We start from the raw sequence: 21,052 nt of genomic DNA, 5'->3' as shown, positions 1-21,052 counted from the left end.
CCACAGGCCCTCTCAAGAGCACCAGCACAATTCCGCCTTAAAATCAATGGCCTCATCAAAAAGGCGTTCAAACAAGCGATCGGCCTTCCATTCAGCACTGCAAATGATCGTTTTGAAGCGTTGGGCGTTGACAACACTCTCGACGAGTTGGTGGAGGCACAGAGAACGCCCCATTACGAAAGGCTATCCCAGAGCCAGACCGTAAGACAATCATCCCTGTTCTGTGGTAAGACACATTCTTCGATCGCTAGGCATAGCATACGAAACACAGGCGGGCCCGCAAGAGGAGATCCCCCTGAATGGCCAGCGCACCTCTACGTTCCCCCACTCCCATGAATCGAGCGCAGACGGGAACGAGCACGCGCGATAGACAAACGATTTGAAAGATCAGAGGACGTGGTCAGTCGGGGTCTACGTTGATGCAGCCGAATATCGTGCCCGCGACGCCATGACGGTTGCGATAGTCGATCGTACTCACAGCCGCTTCGCTCGCTACGGTGCGACCTGCGGAGGGTGAGGAGGCGGCCATTGCCGTGGCCATATCCAACACCAGCTCAAAAATAATTGCTAGCGATTCGAAATCGGCAGTTAGAAATTTTGTAAAAGGTAGGGTATCACCTCGAACCACGAGCATACTCGCGAAAGCGAAAAATGCAAGAAAAATTCAAATAACGTGGACACCAGCACACTCGGGTCTGTCATGAAATGAGAGGGCCCACGACGCCGCCCGAGGTTTAATCGACCAGGCAGACGTCGACCCCACCTCACCCCACCTCGTCAGGTCGGAAAGAGATCGCATGGTGTCATATAGAAAAATCATAGATCATTACAGATTGGCAAGACGAAAGTATCCCGCCTCACTAAACGGGACTCGGTACGGTGGAGGCAGTTACAGACGAACGCGTTTCGAAACCCGGTTGCGCTGAGTCGCTGCTATCCCGACATATACTCGGGAGATTGTAAGATATGCGCGGGTCGGGAGGACCTCTACCACATGTTATGGTCGTGTCCCGCAAAGCAGAATCTGTCGCATGGAGGTTAACAATCGTCAGCATTACTTAAGAGGAATGATCACTGTAAGCAACTTTTCAATTTTCAGCCAATCTATCATGCCATTGCCTGAAACCATGCTTCAGTTTGAACATCATGAGCCCCGTTTACATTGACCCGACGAGGGCGCGTTGAGTCGAAATAAACAGGTTTTTTGGACTCGACACCCCCATGTATAAGCGGACGGGGTGGGTCAGAGAGCCGTCGCGGCGAGTCCAGTCAACTCGGAGGCAGGGGGTGGGTTAGCTCGCTTGTCTGGCTGAGTCGGCGGGCCGCGGGGAGCAGAATACCGTATTTGCGCGGTTCAAACGCGCCCCCAATCGTAACGCGCGGGTAACCTCGCGCAGGAAAATTCGAAAAAAAAAAAAATGTGACACTGACGGTACTGCGCAGATGGAAAAGACATGACACCACGTACCTGGAAGAGGGAGATTTTATTTGGCGTATGCAGCTCTGGAAGCCAAAAATGAATTGTGCTTCACAAGGTTGCTTATCCAGCTGCTGCTGGAAATAAAGTTATAGCGGGGAACACTGAAGCTGCTTGCGATTCCAAGTGCCTTGATCTTCATAATTCTAAGCGTTAAGGGCTATAGAAGAAGCACAAAAAAATGTGCAACAGCTGACCAGGGTATGCGGCATGCCATTGAGGAATCAGTGCGCCGAAATTCACTCACGTGGTGTTGACGGATTGTTTTTATTGGATTGAGTTGGATTTTGCGGGTACTTCGTGTCCGTTGCGCATGGCAATGCTGCTGGCCGCTTTAAAGCCTATTTCGGTTTTGAGCCCGATTGTAACGCGCACACAAATATTAAGCTGCCTTTTAGCAAAAGAGGGTGCGCGTTAGAATCGTGAAAATACGGTAGCCCATTTTCCGTGAACCCCGCCGCTCCCCTCTGAAGCTGAACCCGCCACTCAACTCACCCCGCCCCCGTCGCGTCCATGTACACGGGGCTATGGTCGCTGTCAACCAAGGGAATGCGTTAACTGTGCCATTACTGTGTATTTTATGCTGAAACATGGTAGTCTGTAGCATTTACGTATGCCAGTCCATGTCATTACGATTGTTTTCTTGGTTAACAGCGGGGAATAAAATGCCGACTCGTTTCGAGCATCGACCAACGTCCAAAGGTCATGCTGGTTCTGTACAACTGCCCAATGATCCCTGTTTTCTGGGGGACCAAAGAGCGTCACAACATAATTTCAATTTCCGGCGTCACTAACGGAAGCTACTAAGTTTATGTGCGCCCTATACATTCCAGAGCCGCCCATTCTCGAGCTGTTTTATTGTTTAGCTTTAAACCGCCAGTGTGTACTCTGCTGAACAATGACAGCACACGCATCCGCTAAAAGTATGTCCTTTCCTAATGTTTGAAACCCAAATAGTAGGGCCTCATTATAGTTCCTTCCTCAGATCTCACGACAAAATTCCAAACGCAGCAAGATTTTGCTCAACTTGCACAGACCATGCCTAACCGCAAGACACCGCCACCGTAGGACACGACCATCGACATGGTTGGACACCGCCATCTTTGCGTTATTATGTTTTCTTGCTAAATATTAACTTCGATATGGCATTGAATATTAAACTTTTCGGTGGCTTGTACCACTTTAACCAGGAGTGGTACCTACACATAATTGAAATGGCCGCCCCAGAAAAGTTACTGGATTTTCAGAACACCAAGGGAGAACTCATTACAGCAGGTTCGATATTTCGGCTGTACCGAAATGTCAACCAGATTGACAATGTTACAAAGCACCAGCTTCTCATGTTCGCCCGGAGTCCTGATGGAAGCTAACATATGGACTGAGTTAGAGACTCGAAATAGAAGCGGAAATTTCATCTGGCGTGGCTTGACGACTACCGATAGCTGAATTATTCCGCTCTGCACGAGAGCTCATCTTATGTTCGTGTAATTTTCGCCGTTAGCAGCGCTGTTCTTATGCGTAATGTGTGTGCGTTTAGGGTTGGTATTTGCAGAAATTATTGCTAGTGATATAACGCTTCTTGTATGCATAATTCATAGCCTGTTGTTTTTAAGATAAGTCCTGTGCTACACATAACGGAAGTAAATAGATTTGATGTGGAATGCACAAGGTGAACTCGATTGGCCTTACACTAGGAGCTGCTCTACGGGCGTAGAATGCTTACATGCAACCAACTTTCTTTTCATATATACTGCATTTTGGACAAGAACAATTAAATAAAAAGTCTTATTCTTACGGCCTACGTCATTTTATTGTGGATGTCACAGTCATCATACTAGACATCCCAGCCGAAAAAAACAATTTGAACCCCATTTAACCTGCCGAAAACAGAACTGGCCCAAATAGAACCAATTTCCTTTTCAAATTGTTCCAACTGAACCAATCGTGTTTTCGACATGTCCAAATTGATCTCCAATTGTTTTATCGACTGGGACATTGAAATAAAGCAAGTAATCCCATGGGATTATCGCCCTTTTAATGTAATGCCTGCACAAGGTGCCCGCGCCTGTATCACGGGCGCGGATTTCCACCTTGCGGTATGCGTATTTTTGTCCAATTTACGACTTTACCTGGCACTAAGTACCATCATAATCAACACCAATATCATCAATATCTTGAAGGGGCCACATGAAAAAAAAATAAAACTGTTCAGTTTGAAAAAACTAGGCTTTGGTAACTACCTTAGCTCCATCCAAGCCACAGAAGGCGTTTTTCAACCGAGGCAAGGCAACAAATAGTAAACATTTCCCAGTTTCGCGCTGCATTGACATAATATAACAGGAGTGACATAACTGCAGCGTTGGAATTTAAATGATAGGATCAAACGTAACTAGAGGCTTTTCTACAATCTCGCAATCATGTTTCTTAGGCTTAGGTCGTTGGCCGCCAATCGTACCAACAAGATCATGTGATGTCATAGAAAAGTTACCGGAAAGTGGCTAGCGAGTCGCCACTGTTTCATATGTTTTATTTAATGCCTCGGTTATTCCTTTGAAGTTTGCGATATAATTAATTGGTGTCACTGTTATCGGGAAAGTGCAGTCTTTTTAATGAACCAAACATGTATTTGTCTTGATAGCCTTTAAGGGCGCTTGCAAATTACCGCGCTTTTTTTCCCTTTCACTGTGAAGGAGCAGAGGAAGAGGGGCTTGAGAACATTAACCTTGGCCCCCTTCGAATAAAAATCCTGGCTACATAATCATCCCAGCACTCGCCAAGACACATAGCTAACGGTAGAAGCGCGAGCAGCTTTAAATTCCCTTCAAGCGGACACCAGCATAATTATCAAAGCAGTGGACAAGGGGGGAGCCATTGTTATACTTGACAGGTTTGAATACTTGGAAGAGGGAATGCGACAACTAAGCGACAGGCAATTCTAAAATGAGCTACCAAATGACCCCACAAAATTCTATGAAAGTGAAATTCACAACACCCTCAAATCTCTTGTCACGGAAGGTAATATAACTGCCGTGATGGTTAAAATTATGTCACCGGAACATCCTGTCCCTGGTCGATTTTACTTGCTACCTAAAATACATAAGAGCAACCATCCGGGCAGACCCATTGTATCCAGTAACGGGACGGTGACAGAAAAAATTTCAAGCTTCATTAATCACATAATTAAGGACATCCCCCCTACGTTCCCGTCCTACATCAAAGATACCAGCCATTTTCTACAGGAAATTGCTGGTATCGTCATCTCCCCAGGGTGTTTTCTGGTGACGCTGGACGTCTGTTCATTGTACACAAATATTCCCCACTCGGAAGGCATCGCAGCGACCGTGGCAGCATTTACTGGCTTAAACAACCCATCAATAGACATAGAGAGCGAAACTCTCGCAACGCTTCTAACCATTGTACTAAATTATAACCACTTCGAATTCAACGAAAAGCACTTCCTTTAGATCAGTGGCACGGCGATGGGAACCAAGATGGCTCCAAATTACGCCAATATTTTTATGGCATCATTGGAAACTCCTTTCATTGAGAAGCAAGAAAAGAAACCACTGTTTTACAGACGGTTTCTAGATGACATATTCATGATATGGAACCACGACAAAGCGAGCCTTCTCGACTTCATTTCAAAATTTAACTGCCTCCATCAATCAATCAAGTTCACCCACGACATATCTCAAGATACTATCAACTTTTTGGATGTAACCCTTCAGGTACATGGCAACTCCCTCGCGACCACACTCTTAATCTGGTTCCACGTAAGATCCACTTAGTAACTGGAACTTTTTTGCAAAAAAGTTCCAGTTATATATTTGGAACCGTGTTCCACATATCCTGAAAATTAAGTGGAACAGTGCACCACATATTTTTGCAACTAAATTATGTGGATCGGTGTTCCAAATAAAAGTATGCGGATCACTGTTCCAAATAAAAGGATAGTTTAAGTTACTGGAACATTGATCCATGTAAAATGATTACGGAATTTATCCGGTGCGCCGTTCCAGGTACCTTCAGGCCAGCTGTTTATATAAAACGGTGTTCCTATAGGCATTGGGAAGCTGTCTATGGGACTCCACTTTTCCAGTATTTCTGCTTTCCTGTCGGTATACACCGAGGTCATATGCCAGGCTGGCGGATGCATTGGTATCAGCAGGAGACCGCAAGCACCATTTTAAAACAGCCTTGATATATGACCCGCAGTGATACCAACAATTGGAAAGCAGAAACGACCGCAGCAGTGTGGTCCCAGACAGTTCCCAACAGTTACCTATCGGAGCACAGTTCTATATAAAAGTTGGTCTGAGGCACCTAGAGCGGCACACAGTCTTTGGCTTCACCCGCAGAATCCTCTTCTGACTTTCAGCTGCATGTAAAAGAAACAATATACTTGCATTAAAATACGCACGAAACCAACTATTATGACTCATACACTGCTTTTCAATATACTATACAACTTTATTGGGTGTTAGTATGCATACATTTCAGATTTTAATAGCTGTCTATTTTAAATTGCACAGAAAATGACCAACGTACAAGGAATAAATACCATAACGATAACACTAGGCTCCAAGTGGCATTTTCACATATTCACCTTTACTCAAAAACATGGTTAATAACGACGATATTAGGGGCAACTACTTCACAAATAAATAGACGTGTGCGTCTACCGCGGCACTGACACAGACATTATACAACAGTGAGCATCAAATATGCTGTCTTATCAGATAAACCAAGGTAATTCAAAGACGGAATGACCAATTGCGCTTTCCATACTATGTTTACGCATAACTGTTTGGGAAAATGCAGTTTGGAATTAAATTGTAGGGAAATACCTAAAAACAAGCCATACACAGTTGTATTACCACAAACTTACAACAGTGCAGTGCAAGAGTTTAGGAAAACAACGCTCGAGCCAAGATTAACGATAAAACATTTTGACACGAGAGGTCACATGTAGCAGCATGCCACCATTAAAACATGATTATTAAAGATAGTAGTTTCCTGACACCATACGTAAGTGTAACATCAAGCTAGTTGTAGGCAAAATAGACTTTATGAGCGTCCTGAAAAGGCCTGACTTAAGGTACGTTACTTGCCCAAACAATTTGTAGTAGTTTAAAATAATTCATCCCAAGAAATCTCACAAAAGCCAGCGTGAATCACATAATTTTGCAAACCAGGTAGCTGGAAGCATGTTACATATATTAATTATTAACAGATGTATGGCGCAAAAAAGACGAAGGACAAAGAATGCACGAGGACGAAGCGCTAACTTGCAACTACTGGTTTATTGAAAGAAGCACACATTTATAACAACAGCGTACATGATAACAGACAACCTACGCGACACATATCGGAAACAAGAAAAAATTTGATACCCCACTACACAATCTTATCGCCCCCTTCCCGAGCCACGGACTTCCAAATAAGCAATCTCTTTTGCCGATAAAGCAATTGATGCTCGACTAATGCATCCGTCTCTGGCTTTGTGGATTTCGAGCGCCTCCACTATTTCCCTGGTCGTTTGATTCTTGCTTTTGAATAAAATCTTGCACTGTGAAAAGAAAGGCTCGCATCCACAATCGCGACAGTGCTGTCCAATGTGACCCTGTTTCTGCCGCACATTATAGTTGTGCTCCCTCAACCTGCAATTTATGCATCGACCGGTTTGGCCTATGTATTTCTTGCCACACCGAGTCGGAAAGGAGTACACCACACCTTCTGCGCATGGTACGAACTGGTCTTCGTGCTTTATCGAGCACCCTTTCGGTTTTTGGACAACTGGATTAGTCTGTTTGCAGAGCCGCGATAGCTTATCTGGCGCGGTAAACAAAACGTCGACCTTGGCGCGCTTCCCAATCTTTTTAATGTTATGAGATATCCTGTGCAAACATGGTATTGCCACTCTCTTATTACGTTGTTCGTCAGCGTTTTCTGCGTGCCCTTGGTTTTTTGCGTCATGTTTAAGTTTAGCGGCCAACCCTTCACCCACTGAGATAAGTAAAGGTTTTGGATACCCCGAGGCAGAGAGACGTTCCTCTTGCTTAGTGAAACCTTCTTTTATCGTGTGTGCGCACGATTTTTCTAGGGCGTTGCTGAAGCACAGCCGCACAATACCTCTCTTAACCAGCCTCGAATGCGCAGAGTTAAATGGTAAAAGGGCCTTCTTGGCACGCGGTTCGTACAGCCAGCAGATCTGAGGATCCGTTTTTACCAAGACCGTTTTTACCAAGACCATGTCTGCTGGCTGTACGAACCGCGTGCCAAGAAGGCCCTTTTACCATTTAACTCTGCGCATTCGAAGCTGGTTAAGAGAGGTATTGTGCGGCTGTGCTTCAGCAACGCCCTAGAAAAATCGTGCGCACACACGATAAAAGAAGGTTTCACTAAGCAAGAGGAACGTCTCTCTGCCTCGGGGTATCCAAAACCTTTACTTATCTCAGTGGGTGAAGGGTTGGCCGCAAAACTTAAACATGACGCAAAAAACCAAGGGCACGCAGAAAACGCTGACGAACAACGTAATAAGAGAGTGGCAATACCATATTTGCACAGGATATCTCATAACATTAAAAAGATTGGGAAGCGCGCCAAGGTCGACGTTTTGTTTACCGCGCCAGATAAGCTATCGCGGCTCTGCAAACAGACTAATCCAGTTGTCCAAAAACCGAAAGGGTGCTCGATAAAGCACGAAGACCAGTTCGTACCATGCGCAGAAGGTGTGGTGTACTCCTTTCCGACTCGGTGTGGCAAGAAATACATAGGCCAAACCGGTCGATGCATAAATTGCAGGTTGAGGGAGCACAACTATAATGTGCGGCAGAAACAGGGTCACATTGGACAGCACTGTCGCGATTGTGGATGCGAGCCTTTCTTTTCACAGTGCAAGATTTTATTCAAAAGCAAGAATCAAACGACCAGGGAAATAGTGGAGGCGCTCGAAATCCACAAAGCCAGAGACGGATGCATTAGTCGAGCATCAATTGCTTTATCGGCAAAAGAGATTGCTTATTTGGAAGTCCGTGGCTCGGGAAGGGGGCGATAAGATTGTGTAGTGGGGTATCAAATTTTTTCTTGTTTCCGATATGTGTCGCGTAGGTTGTCTGTTATCATGTACGCTGTTGTTATAAATGTGTGCTTCTTTCAATAAACCAGTAGTTGCAAGTTAGCGCTTCGTCCTCGTGCATTCTTTGTCCTTCGTCTTTTTTGCGCCATACATCTGTTAATAATGATCGACCAACTAGCCCAACAACGTACTTTACTAGACATATATTAAAATTTAACAAGCAGACTAATCATATACGTCATCAATTCAAGCGGGAGCAAGTCAGACATCCTTAAGAAGCAAACAAGCCAGCGTTGAATCATACAGGTGACCAGTTTTACAAAGCAGACTTGAAAGCATTTTTTCCAGCCTCAACATTTTACCTTAGGTGAAATTCCTAGTTGCGTGCTATAAAAACCCTCCCGTCTTGCTATCAGTGTAATTGTGACCAAAGCCCTGCTTCTGCCAAGCAAGAAATGCAGCTTTGTTCAAAGAAGAAAACTTGTTCAAGGCAAATACGCACATTTTCAATTCTTCTAGGTCATGGGTGTCAGCTCATATCCGGTACTAAAATTTATCAATGAAGGCGAAAGCCATCTGCGTAAATAATCACTGTCACTTTTGCATCAGCAGCAGCACTGCCATGAAAAAAAATCTAATGAGCTACACTTGAATAATAAGGACGTTACAATGCGGTGCCATGGACTACATTAACACCCACTATAGATTCAGAGGCAGCCTGCGCATTGTGCCAATGATGAAAAATAAGGCATGACTTCAGTGTTCAGTTGACATGAAACTTGCATGTGCCAGTAACTTAAACCTCTTCATCTGATTTCACCCCCTTCATGCCTTTCATCTGACCTCCTTCATGCCTTTCAAGAGATACTTTAACCTCTACCAATAATTTAAAATCCCAAGTAGAGCTGAACACTTCAAGTATTTCAACAGCGACTCCAACTTAAATGACACCAGGCCACTGTCAAACTTCTCATGCTTTCCAAGAACTCCCTGCAAAAGTCCCAAGAACTCTCCAAAGGCACACAACCATATGAACATGATGACACGATGAAAAAGATGACATATGCGGCGAAGAGGATGACCACATCCTGAAGTGACAATGCAGGCGGCGAATCCGTGATGTGTTTCTTGCGGGCAATATTGATGCCGCCAGTCCCTTCTCTCAGAATAACCGGGCCTCGAGAAGACTTACTGCTCACCTCATGTACCTTCAAGGAAACAAGAAAATTTTGTTACATGGGTGCTTTAAATGAATGAGTTGCTTAGTTCCTTTCATAACACAGTAATTGATTTAAAATCAGTGATTTCTTGGGTTTTTTTCTGGGAGTGCTGCCAAAGGTGAAAGTGCGCTAAACAATATCACCACAGGCAATCAATGAAATTGCCCTGATTCTGGAAAGTATCCCACTTTGCTGCATCGGTATCCTGAATATAACGTTTTTTATCCTTGAGAGGTTTCGTTTATTAATCAAATAATGATTACTATAATCACCTTTCGGCATTATATTTTACACACCTTCTCTCTGCAAAAAATGTTCTCTGTACTGTATAATGTGCTCCCCAGAATGCTGTAGTGAGGCTGGCTTAATATAACTTACAGCTAAACGATGTTTCTACCGCAAAGAAATAAATGGCCAGTCATAGGAAAATCATAAATATCGCACGGTGGCAGAAATTTTTTGTGGCATTATTTCCGCCTAAAATATTTCCCTATCGATGTGTATTCCTCCATGGTGCGTAGTGGTATGAGCCAGAAGTTGAGCTGACTAATGCTGAACTAGGCTGTTGCACAATGTTCTTATAAATCACAACTATAACAAATTTTATTGCAGACATCACTTTCTGTACTCTAAACAATTCCCTTTAAAAAAATTACCCCTTATTTAACGACCTGTCAAAATCCAATGCAAGCATTACTCATGCTACGCCTGTATTTGGGAGTATTATTGGTGCTACGGGCGTATTAAAAGCGGGAAATTTAAATCGTCAGTTGCCACCGTATTGTTGTAGCAGCAACCACGTTGGGCGTGTCCGTGGTGCTGGCAAATCACAACTCTCAAGGTGTAAAAGCTAAATATTTACAAAACTAAAATACAAAATAGTGGTTTTTTTTGGCCACTGTTGGAGCATCCGTAATAGGCGGAATGTGAACACAATGGCCAATATTGGCGTTCACGATAACTTCTTAACACTGAGATTTTATTAGGACGAACAGACCCAGAAATTGAGTCTCGCAAAAACAAAATGCCAGCTTACCCAACCAAAATTAAGACGCGGGTGTTTCTGCCAGGGCAGTCTCAAAGTGCACTTCCAGGAAAGTTTCGCTAACGTGTTCCGAAAAGCTCCTACTGTCACCTTGAGCCACAGGCCAAGCTGTCACTGAAAAGAAGTTTCAAACCATTAGTTATAAAGAAACTACCAAAAACGCGCCATGAAAGACCCAAAAATGGCAGTGCGTACTTACTTGTAGAATGCAATGATTTCATCCCGTGCAAGAGCTTTAATGTGTTGCCTTCTGATGATACACTTCCAAGAAGGGGTCCAAATACAATTAAAATGGCCATATGCATTCCTTGTACCACTGTTTTAGGTCTATCTTCGCCCTATTGCCTAGAAAATAAACAGTACAAAAATATCAGAGAATAAATTTATACCTCGCTTTACCCAGGGAGCACGAGAAAATATTGAACAATGTCTGATTCGTTCCACGAAACTAGAATGTCTTTTTTACAGCGGAAGCCCTGGTAATCTTTCCTTGCTAAATAATTTGAGATATGAAAATATTTGAACATACTTTAAGCTCACCTGTCCTTGGTCTATGCGAACTGGTGAATATCTGCACAATATGCACAACTCAAAAATACTCTTTTGTGGCTTATGAGCTCCACAGGGCATTCATAATCCGCCACACTCTCCCCGACGACCCTTCAGCATGCCAAAGATGTCTTCAGCCAGTGAATGCCACAGCCATGACTTCGCAGGAGCATGTAAAGAAAGGAAATAATTTGTTCTCTTTATTTTTTTTTTTTGCAGAGGAACAAACACATTTGTCACAACCTATCAGCGGAGGGCCAAATGTCTCCACAGTCAGCCATATACTCTTTCTGAACAGGTCATAGAGCATGAATACAGAATGTAGCAATCTGCTTTTGCAGTATAATTTCTACGTTCAAAGTAGAACAGAAATGGATTAATGTTTCGGGCACATCATGATGCAACAACTTTGCACCCGAGGGTTTTGAAAATTATTCCAACTCTCGAGCTGCCACTGACATTGATAGCATAAAATGGCAGGAATGTATTATTTTTAAACTTACTTTGTGACCTTAAAACTTCTAATAGTCCACACGTGAGTTTTATGGGTAATTATTCTGAGGTCTCAGGTTACCACTGACATTGACAGCATAGAAACGGCACCACACTTTCTGCGTGTTCCCACCTGCCTTCCCCTCCACAAAAGGAACGTTTTGTCACTACGCTACTGCTCAGACAACCACTTTCCCTTGCATTTCACTACACGTCAGGGAGCCAACTTAAGTTGTTTAGTGTAAATAGAACATCTGAATTCATCGAAGGCATTGGAAGAAACCCACCGGGAACAACTACACACACAGCGCACATAAACGTAAGAAGTGCTGCCGCTAACGCCTTGAACGCACATTAAAGGAGCCATGAAGAGAAAACACAAGTTTGGTTCATTCAAAAGATTGTCTCGTTAGAATCATACTGACACCACTTTTAGTAAACTTCGCTCAAATAAGCTACATAATTAGGAAAAACGGGAATGGTCATGCGACCCACCAGCTCATTTCCCGCAACAGAACCTATGTCGTCACATGAGCTAAGCTCTGCGATTGGAGGAGGCTGGCAGAAGCAGACGCAAATTAGGTAGAACTTACAAACTAGACGAACGAGCGATTTGCGCTTAAATTTAGGGCACATTCTTTACAAAGCAATAAGAATGATGGGACAAACAGTGGAAGTTACGAAAGCACATGTAAACATAGAAGTACTGATGCGTTCTGCAGTTCGTACTGCGCACAGCATGCTTGGTTTCGCTGCACAGCACTACGGGGCTTGGGGTTGTCTCAGACGACACTGGCCGATTGACGCAAGCAACGGTGTCTTACGTGACCCCATTTGTCGAGCGAGCACTGTTTCAGGGAACGAATATTTTCTCCCAGAACAAAAACAAGCCAGGTTTAAATGCGGGCAAAAACAAACCAAACGCTTGCCACGGTATGGTGGCGCCATCTAGGTTACGGAACGTAAAGAAACGCGGGAACAAACCATAGAGTTAATACTACTGACTGAACAAACCAACACCGCTGTACAGGGTGGAGACAACCTTTGAACGGTCCCGTGCCGCCGCAATTGGGCCAACGGGCTCAACGCGTTATTCTTTTCGTTTCCCACGAGACCTAGCAACGCGAAACAGACAATATGATTCAAACTTTTTCAGTAAACCGCGTTGCGGCGATAATTTTAGCGCGGTTTTGACACAATTACTTGCTTCGGCGGCGAGCGAGCAACTGAAAATGGCGGCGCCAGCGTATACGTGTCTCTACCCTGTACGGCGGATGTGGGAATGAAGGTATTCTAGGCTGCAGAGCGGTCGGTTTCAGTGATGTTACTTGGGACCACGAAAACGCACGATTGAGCGGGAAAATCAAAATTTTAACCTAAACTGTTTAATTTCTCAGTGAATAAAGCACCGTTTGTATCCGGACAAGCGCTGGGGGCACTATAAAACACGAAATCTTTCGAATAAAACCAACTTGCATTTTCTCTTCATGGCTCCTTTAACAACAAACGGAATAGCGTGATTAGCACAATAAATTTATAGCTCTCAGCAGACCAACACAACGCAATTAACACGAAATTTTGAAAATGCCGATAAGTCTAAAGACAGACGCTCTGACAAACAAGTTGTCCAGTGTGTGCGCGCGAGACAATGGCGTGCGACTAACCCGAGGAGATTCAGTACCGCTGACAGGTACAGCAACCGTCAATATGCAACTAAGCAACACCACACCATAAGGGGACATGCAGACTCGAGATATGCGCACACCAGCTACTTTCTAAATAGCACTAGCTAACGTACGCAGTCATAAATGTCAAGCCGACTCCGACCCACAAACACACAAGCTTAAGTGAATAACGGCCGCAAACGTTTCTCGCATCGAAGAGGAAGCGGAGCGGCACGTTTATCGGACGCAGCAGTGATGAACAAGTCAAAGAACAACAACCGTTACCAGAACATAAATAAGCAGCACTGACCTTTTTTTGCGCCTCCCGGCAAAACTTCACTTCGTCGAACAGTAAATACAGCCCGAGGACATGAAGAAATCCGCAGTTTCACGCCACAACCAAACTGGTAACCGTTCCCGCCAGTCTGACCGACAGTTTATTTAGTGCATCAGGCGCATAACGCGAGCAATCGAGAAAACCGCTATAGAAGGCCACTGGTGGCGCTGCATGCAGATGAACAAAAACTAGCTTCCGTAAACGTTGAGACGTAGGGGCGCTGCTGTCGTTAAAAGAGTTCACGCAGTCCCGTTTTTTCCTCATCGTCGTTGTACCCGTTGCTGTCCCACTATACCATGCATCAACGCAAGCGGCGCTGCCTTGTATTCTTTCCTCCATGCTGTCAACGCACGCGCACGGCATGCCGCACTGAAGTGGCGGTTGTTTCGTAATCGTTTCGGCCAACTTTTTCTTCCTCCGTGCCTTTGGCGATGCACGCCGTAGCCAGTGACCAGTCCGCGGAAGAGATCACAAGCTTGGCACCCTTGATCGCTTATATTTGCTTCGGAAAATGGGAGTAGGCCTCTTCGCGGACGTCTACGCTGCTCTGAGGCTGGAACAAAGAGCTCAGATATTAGCCAATTTAACACGTTAGTTGGGCTGAAGTTGTTTCTCTCCGCGGTCCGTGAGCGCGTGCGGTATGTGTGCATAAACTTTGATGACAGCTTTATTTCTTTCTTTGCAGTGAAAACAAAACGACGCTTCTTTATTGACTGCGTTCTCTTGACAAGTCTTCCCAATACCAATATTATATACTGCGACGCTCTTTGATACCCACGTTATAGAAAACTACTTCCGCATAGTGAATCCAATGTGAATACTCGCTAATTAGCGAGTAATAATACATCTGCCCGTTTTCCAGCAGTTTTTCTTTATGAACACCAATAGTGCAGGAAAAGAGCAACGGGGCGACCAGCAGGAGAAGGCAGGTCATTCGGTGAACTTGAATTACTACGGCAAGTAACAACATTAGGGTAACACTGCGAATTTTTGCGATACTGCAATGCATAATTTGAAATAAGAATACCATTTCAGTATAAATATATAGAATGTAAGGCAGATGCCGCGGGGTAGATTTAGTTCTCCGGGTTTTGTGTCATTCTCCTCCTGCAAAGAAGCTTTCGTTTTTGCTTGTGAAAATTACTAGCCGGGACGAGACAAAATACAAAAACTAACTTCCAAGCATATAACTGCATGCGTAGCATGATGTGTGTGGTGTAAAATGTGACGCAGTCGGTTACCATTATGTATGTACCCCATCACAACATAAGTAACGTGGACTAAGTACCATTGAGCGCGTACTACACCACAGCGAGATGATGACTGAGTGTTGAACAAAAACTGCCGTTTCTGCGACGCTTTGTAAACCAAATGCATAAAATGTAATGGCCTCAACAAGTATTTCGTAATGAAGATGTTCACAAAAGCACCACGAATTCTTCAGCGCTATAGCAGCTATGGCTTTGCCCGAACGGCATATGGGGAAAGGGAAGACGTTTAGTCCTTCTCAAATTGAAGTCACTGGTAATTTTGTACTTGACGCCTCAAATTAGAAAAATACGATGTTCACGAAAGCGGTTTGGGTGCCGCAGAACACCTGGAAATGGGTTCCTGCAATTTCTTCTTTTGCCTAAGATATCCTCCTCTCGACATTTTTAATGCTTTGTACACCGTTGACAAAAAAGTGGGATTTCGTTTTCTGTCAAAGGACGTCACTAAAACTACAGCTTAGCCGTATTATGAAAGTTAACTGCTGCAAGGCAGTGTCATAGATGTCGGCGAAATTCATTAAATTTTATGTGCGGTGTGCGCGTGTATATTAAACGCGCACGTGCATCTTAGGTCAAGAAGCACCTAATATATATGCGGTTCATTGTTCCAGTTGATGCATGAAAGAGTGCATACTTCACTGCCGTGCACGAGTTATGTGGAACAAGACAAGAGCAAACAATATACAAACGCACTCTCCCCAACCGTTTACTGGGACATAAGTGGAACAGTAACCGGAACCGCCGACATCGCATGACCCCATTCCTTCGGTTCCAGATAAAAAACACGAACATAAAGAAAACAAGCTGACAGTTCCAGATAAGATCCACCTATATGCCTCGCTCCAGTTATTCTTTCGTTCGGATCCACATAAAATATATGGATCACACTTTTTAACTGGAACTTATACGGAACCAGATTAAGAGTGCACCGTCTACAAAAAACCCACGGATCGCCAACAGTACCTGCATTTTGACAGCAACCACCCACGACATTGCAAAGTTGGAATACCATACTCGCAGGCATACAGATACCGCCGAATCTGTTCTGATGTCCAAGAATTTGACAGAAACTCGCAAAATCTAAAGAACACCCTTCTGAATCAAAATTACCCAGAAAATATAATTGATGACGCAATCAACCGGGCCCGCCAAACAGACCGCCAGTCAGCATTGTCAAAAGCCAATTCACAAAAAACGGAAACACCCCAGACCAACCTGATGTTAACATACGGTGCGAACATGCCGCGAGTGAACAACATACTGAGCAAGCATTTCAACATGATCAGACAGAGTGAGCACCTGTCAGCTATCTTCCCCGAACCACCCCGGGTAGTGTATCGTAAAGACAATAACTTAAGAGATATGCTTGTTAAGGCTAAAATTGGGATCACGAAACAACACTCAGGCTGCCGCCCATGCGGGGAAATCGCGCTGCAAAATCTGTCCCCTCATCACCCCAACCGACACGGCAAAATCTAACTTTTCCAAATTTTCCTTCCGAATAAAAGAAAGTCTCGACTGTGATTCCAGTAACGTCGTATACAGACTGCACTGCGAAATGTGTGGCAAGGAGTATATTGGCCAGACCGAGAATGCATTCCGACTCAGATTCAACAACCACAAATCCCACGTCACCTCACAGCCGGACCTACCATTTTCCAAACATATGCGCCTGCCGGACCATTCCATTGAGCATATCAGAATCACTCTCCTGCAGTCCGGCTTCCGCTCTTCCCTCGAACGCGAGCAGAGGGAGTCCTACTTTATACATAAATTCCAGGCATTCACCCATGGCATCAATGAGGACCCGGGCCGCCTCTCATTTTTGCGACAAAAAGCTGCGCCTTAGACGGAAATATCGGGACCTTTCGGGCAATGGAGGTGGTGAGCGCGGAACCGGGACCGTGCATACAACTTAAAAAGAAAAGAAACCCCGCTTTAGGGACTAAGTCAGTAAACCACTGTTTTTGTTTTTAAGCTTGCGTCTACCATTTTCTCAAGTATATATATATATATATATATATATATATATAGATACGGGACGAGGGACTCGGTAAAGATACATATCAAGGTTGCAGTCGTCATTGCCAGTGCTATTCGGCTTTTTTTTCGAAATATATAATAGGGCCGAATGACGTGTGCTTGTCACGTTTCTTTGATTCATTGATAAATAAGCGAAAATATAAGTCGAGAAAAAATCCGCCGTTTTCCGGGAGCGGGACTCGAACCCACATCTCCGCATAACCGGTGCGGTGCGTTAACCAATTACGCTATCCCCACAGCGGCTTCTCTCTCGACTTTAAAGCGGGGGTTTATATTTACAAGAGCTCTGAGGCCGGTCAACTAGCGCCGCCCCTCGACTACCGCGGGAGACGTAGAACGTCTTCTTTCCCAGCGGCCGCCACGTAGAACGTGGTCGGAGGTCGGGGTTAGCAATTGGCATATCCGAACTGCTGGAGCCAGTGCCTCGTAATGCATGTAGCAGAACAGAGAGATACGGGACGAGGGACTCGGTAAAGATACATATCAAGGTTGCAGTCGTCATTGCCAGTGCTATTCGGCTTTTTTTTCGAAATATATAATAGGGCCGAATGACGTGTGCTTGTCACGTTTCTTTGATTCATTGATAAATAAGCGAAAATATAAGTCGAGAAAAAATCCGCCGTTTTCCGGGAGCGGGACTCGAACCCACATCTCCGCATAACCGGTGCGGTGCGTTAACCAATTACGCTATCCCCACAGCGGCTTCTCTCTCGACTTTAAAGCGGGGGTTTATATTTACAAGAGCTCTGAGGCCGGTCAACTAGCGCCGCCCCTCGACTACCGCGGGAGACGTAGAACGTCTTCTTTCCCAGCGGCCGCCACGTAGAACGTGGTCGGAGGTCGGGGTTAGCAATTGGCATATCCGAACTGCTGGAGCCAGTGCCTCGTAATGCATGTAGCAGAACAGAGAGATACGGGACGAGGGACTCGGTAAAGATACATATCAAGGTTGCAGTCGTCATTGCCAGTGCTATTCGGCTTTTTTTTCGAAATATATAATAGGGCCGAATGACGTGTGCTTGTCACGTTTCTTTGATTCATTGATAAATAAGCGAAAATATAAGTCGAGAAAAAATCCGCCGTTTTCCGGGAGCGGGACTCGAACCCACATCTCCGCATAACCGGTGCGGTGCGTTAACCAATTACGCTATCCCCACAGCGGCTTCTCTCTCGACTTTAAAGCGGGGGTTTATATTTACAAGAGCTCTGAGGCCGGTCAACTAGCGCCGCCCCTCGACTACCGCGGGAGACGTAGAACGTCTTCTTTCCCAGCGGCCGCCACGTAGAACGTGGTCGGAGGTCGGGGTTAGCAATTGGCATATCCGAACTGCTGGAGCCAGTGCCTCGTAATGCATGTAGCAGAACAGAGAGATACGGGACGAGGGACTCGGTAAAGATACATATCAAGGTTGCAGTCATCATTGCCAGTGCTATTCGGCTTTTTTTCGAAATATTTAATAGGGCCGAATGACGTGTGCTTGTCACGTTTCTTTTGATTCATTGATAAATAAGCGAAAATATAAGTCGAGAAAAAATCCGCCGTTTTCCGGGAGCGGGACTCGAACCCACATCTCCGCATAACCGGTGCGGTGCGTTAACCAATTACGCTATCCCCACAGCGGCTTCTCTCTCGACTTTAAAGCAGGGGTTTATATTTACAAGAGCTCTGAGGCCGGTCAACTAGCGCCGCCCCTCCAGCAGTTCGGATATGCCGATTGCTAACCCCGACCTCCGACCACGTTCTACGTGGCGGCCGCTGGGAAAGAAGACGTTCTACGTCTCCCGCGGTAGTCGAGGGGCGGCGCTAGTTGACCGGCCTCAGAGCTCTTGTAAATATAAACCCCCGCTTTAAAGGGACACTGAAGTGAATTTGTCAAGCTCCCGTTTTTGCTTGCACTGCGTAGACTGGCTCAAATTAGCCCACTTTTCATCGTTTATCCGGTTGACAAATCGGTAATTATTTTACAAAGCGCCAAAGAAGAAAAACTACCATGCGCGGTTTGCGGCGGCCGCACCAACTAAAGCTCTGACGTTGGGAGGAGCGGGACCGTGATTGGACGATGCCCAAGGTGAGCAACCAAACAAGTTTCGGTTTCGGTTTCGGTTCTGTAAAACACAACCTGTGCGTTGTTGGATGGGCATTCTCAATAACTCAGTAATCATCGTACGGCGCTTCTGCCATGTTGTCAGATGTAAAAATGCATAAAGATAAGCCTCCCAGGACGGCTTGGAATCGTAGCATTCACTAGCCGAGGCCTACGCAGTGCATGGACGCCCTCCGCGTGCCCGCAGACGCACAAATGTCATGCGCTTCCCCCCCCCCCCCCCCCCCCTATTTGGAGCTTGCCTCACTCATGCCTGTACCGTAAAATGCGTGTTCGCACCAGGCCACCAGGCCAAGGGTCTGTTCATTCTGGCCTGTGCCCACTGCCCGCAAGCAGTCGGTGCTTATGGACAGCACGCCAACGAGAACTCGCTAGCGCGCCAGTGCCAGCCTGCGCGCGTTCTGTGAACTAGTTCATGGAGCCATGAACGTTGCGGCCCAAACAAAGGTGAACTCAATGTAGAAAACATCGGCAGAAAACAAAAAAGTTAACTTACAAAAAAAAAAAAAAAAAAGCACGCACCCGCGGGGACTCGAACTCGTGACTTGCAAAACACTCGGGGGCGACATACCTGTAGCCTTAGACAACTCGGCTACGAGACGGGCTGCGCCGAACATGGTAATATAAAGTATATATTGTACAACAAGTTTACATTTTTATTTAGTTATGCATTTCAAGCAGCTTAGCTGACTATTTGTTGTATTGTGCTCGTGCAGTAAGCGTCCCCCGAGTTTCCGCAATAGCTCACGTCTAGCAATTGCATTTCGTAGACGGAAAAGCGTTCGCAGATGCGGAGTCGTGCTGCTGACCGCTGTGCTTGTTCGCCCAGCGCAAAAAAGTGCTTCCCGCACCCTATTTTTACGCTGTACGGTAAAAATATCAGTTGATTTTATTTCCTTAGTACCTATATTGACTTCGCTGACTCTTCTCCCGCCTTCAAGAGGCCTTATATTTTCCTACGGGCGTACCAGTCAGCGAAGCGTCGCATGTTCGTTTGCGCAGCGCTTGTGTGAAGCGACCTTGACTTGGAGCTAGATACAGTGTACAAACTAACCAAGTAAAGAAAGGCCCATTCTTCCATTCACAAACGTGTCCTGGCCCTGGTTTCGTTTCAACTGAGCGAACGAATTGCGACGACCCGTCGGCGTCCGGCGGACGAAACGCTGGGCCGACTGACTCTGTCTGAAGGCCGGGGAGCCGTGCAGATAGCTCAGCCAATTGCGAGCTCGGCTCCTCTCGACGTCACACGAAAACGCCGCAGAAAATGGGCGAGCGTAAAGAGAGGAGGACAGCATTTTCGAATTAAGTTTTCTACTAAATAAAAGCGCGTAAACGCGCCCAGAGTGGTCGTAACATGGCCTGGGGACCCCGGACTACAATTTGCGCAAGTAATCCCGCAATGTTTACATATCACTTCAGTGTCCCTTTAAAGTCGAGAGAGAAGCCGCTGTGGGGATAGCGTAATTGGTTAACGCACCGCACCGGTTATGCGGAGATGTGGGTTCGAGTCCCGCTCCCGGAAAACGGCGGATTTTTTCTCGACTTATATTTTCGCTTATTTATCAATGAATCAAAGAAACGTGACAAGCACACGTCATTCGGCCCTATTATATATTTCGAAAAAAAAGCCGAATAGCACTGGCAATGACGACTGCAACCTTGATATGTATCTTTACCGAGTCCCTCGTCCCGTATCTCTCTGTTCTGCTACATGCATTACGAGGCACTGGCTCCAGCAGTTCGGATATGCCAATTGCTAACCCCGACCTCC

The 21,052-nt window shown here is 45.4% G+C and overlaps 1 long non-coding RNA gene across 1 annotated transcript; it reads right to left on the bottom strand.

Annotated features, from left to right (window-relative positions):
- Positions 1 to 8,785: 8,785 nt before the first annotated feature.
- LOC144167494 (uncharacterized) lies at positions 8,786 to 14,297 on the bottom strand. Its single transcript, XR_013322012.1, has 5 exons — positions 13,836 to 14,297; positions 11,361 to 11,528; positions 11,020 to 11,165; positions 10,812 to 10,934; positions 8,786 to 9,763 (listed from the first exon to the last, which is right to left on the bottom strand). It is a non-coding gene; the product is annotated as an uncharacterized LOC144167494 (long non-coding RNA).
- Positions 14,298 to 21,052: the final 6,755 nt, after the last annotated feature.

The sequence above is a fragment of the Haemaphysalis longicornis genome, unplaced genomic scaffold, assembly GCF_048455015.1.
Source record: "Haemaphysalis longicornis isolate Haplotype H1 unplaced genomic scaffold, Haemaphysalis longicornis Haplotype H1 scaffold_2, whole genome shotgun sequence".
In the NCBI taxonomy this organism is placed as follows: domain Eukaryota; kingdom Metazoa; phylum Arthropoda; class Arachnida; order Ixodida; family Ixodidae; genus Haemaphysalis; species Haemaphysalis longicornis.
This window is presented reverse-complemented; position numbering and strand designations above follow the sequence as displayed.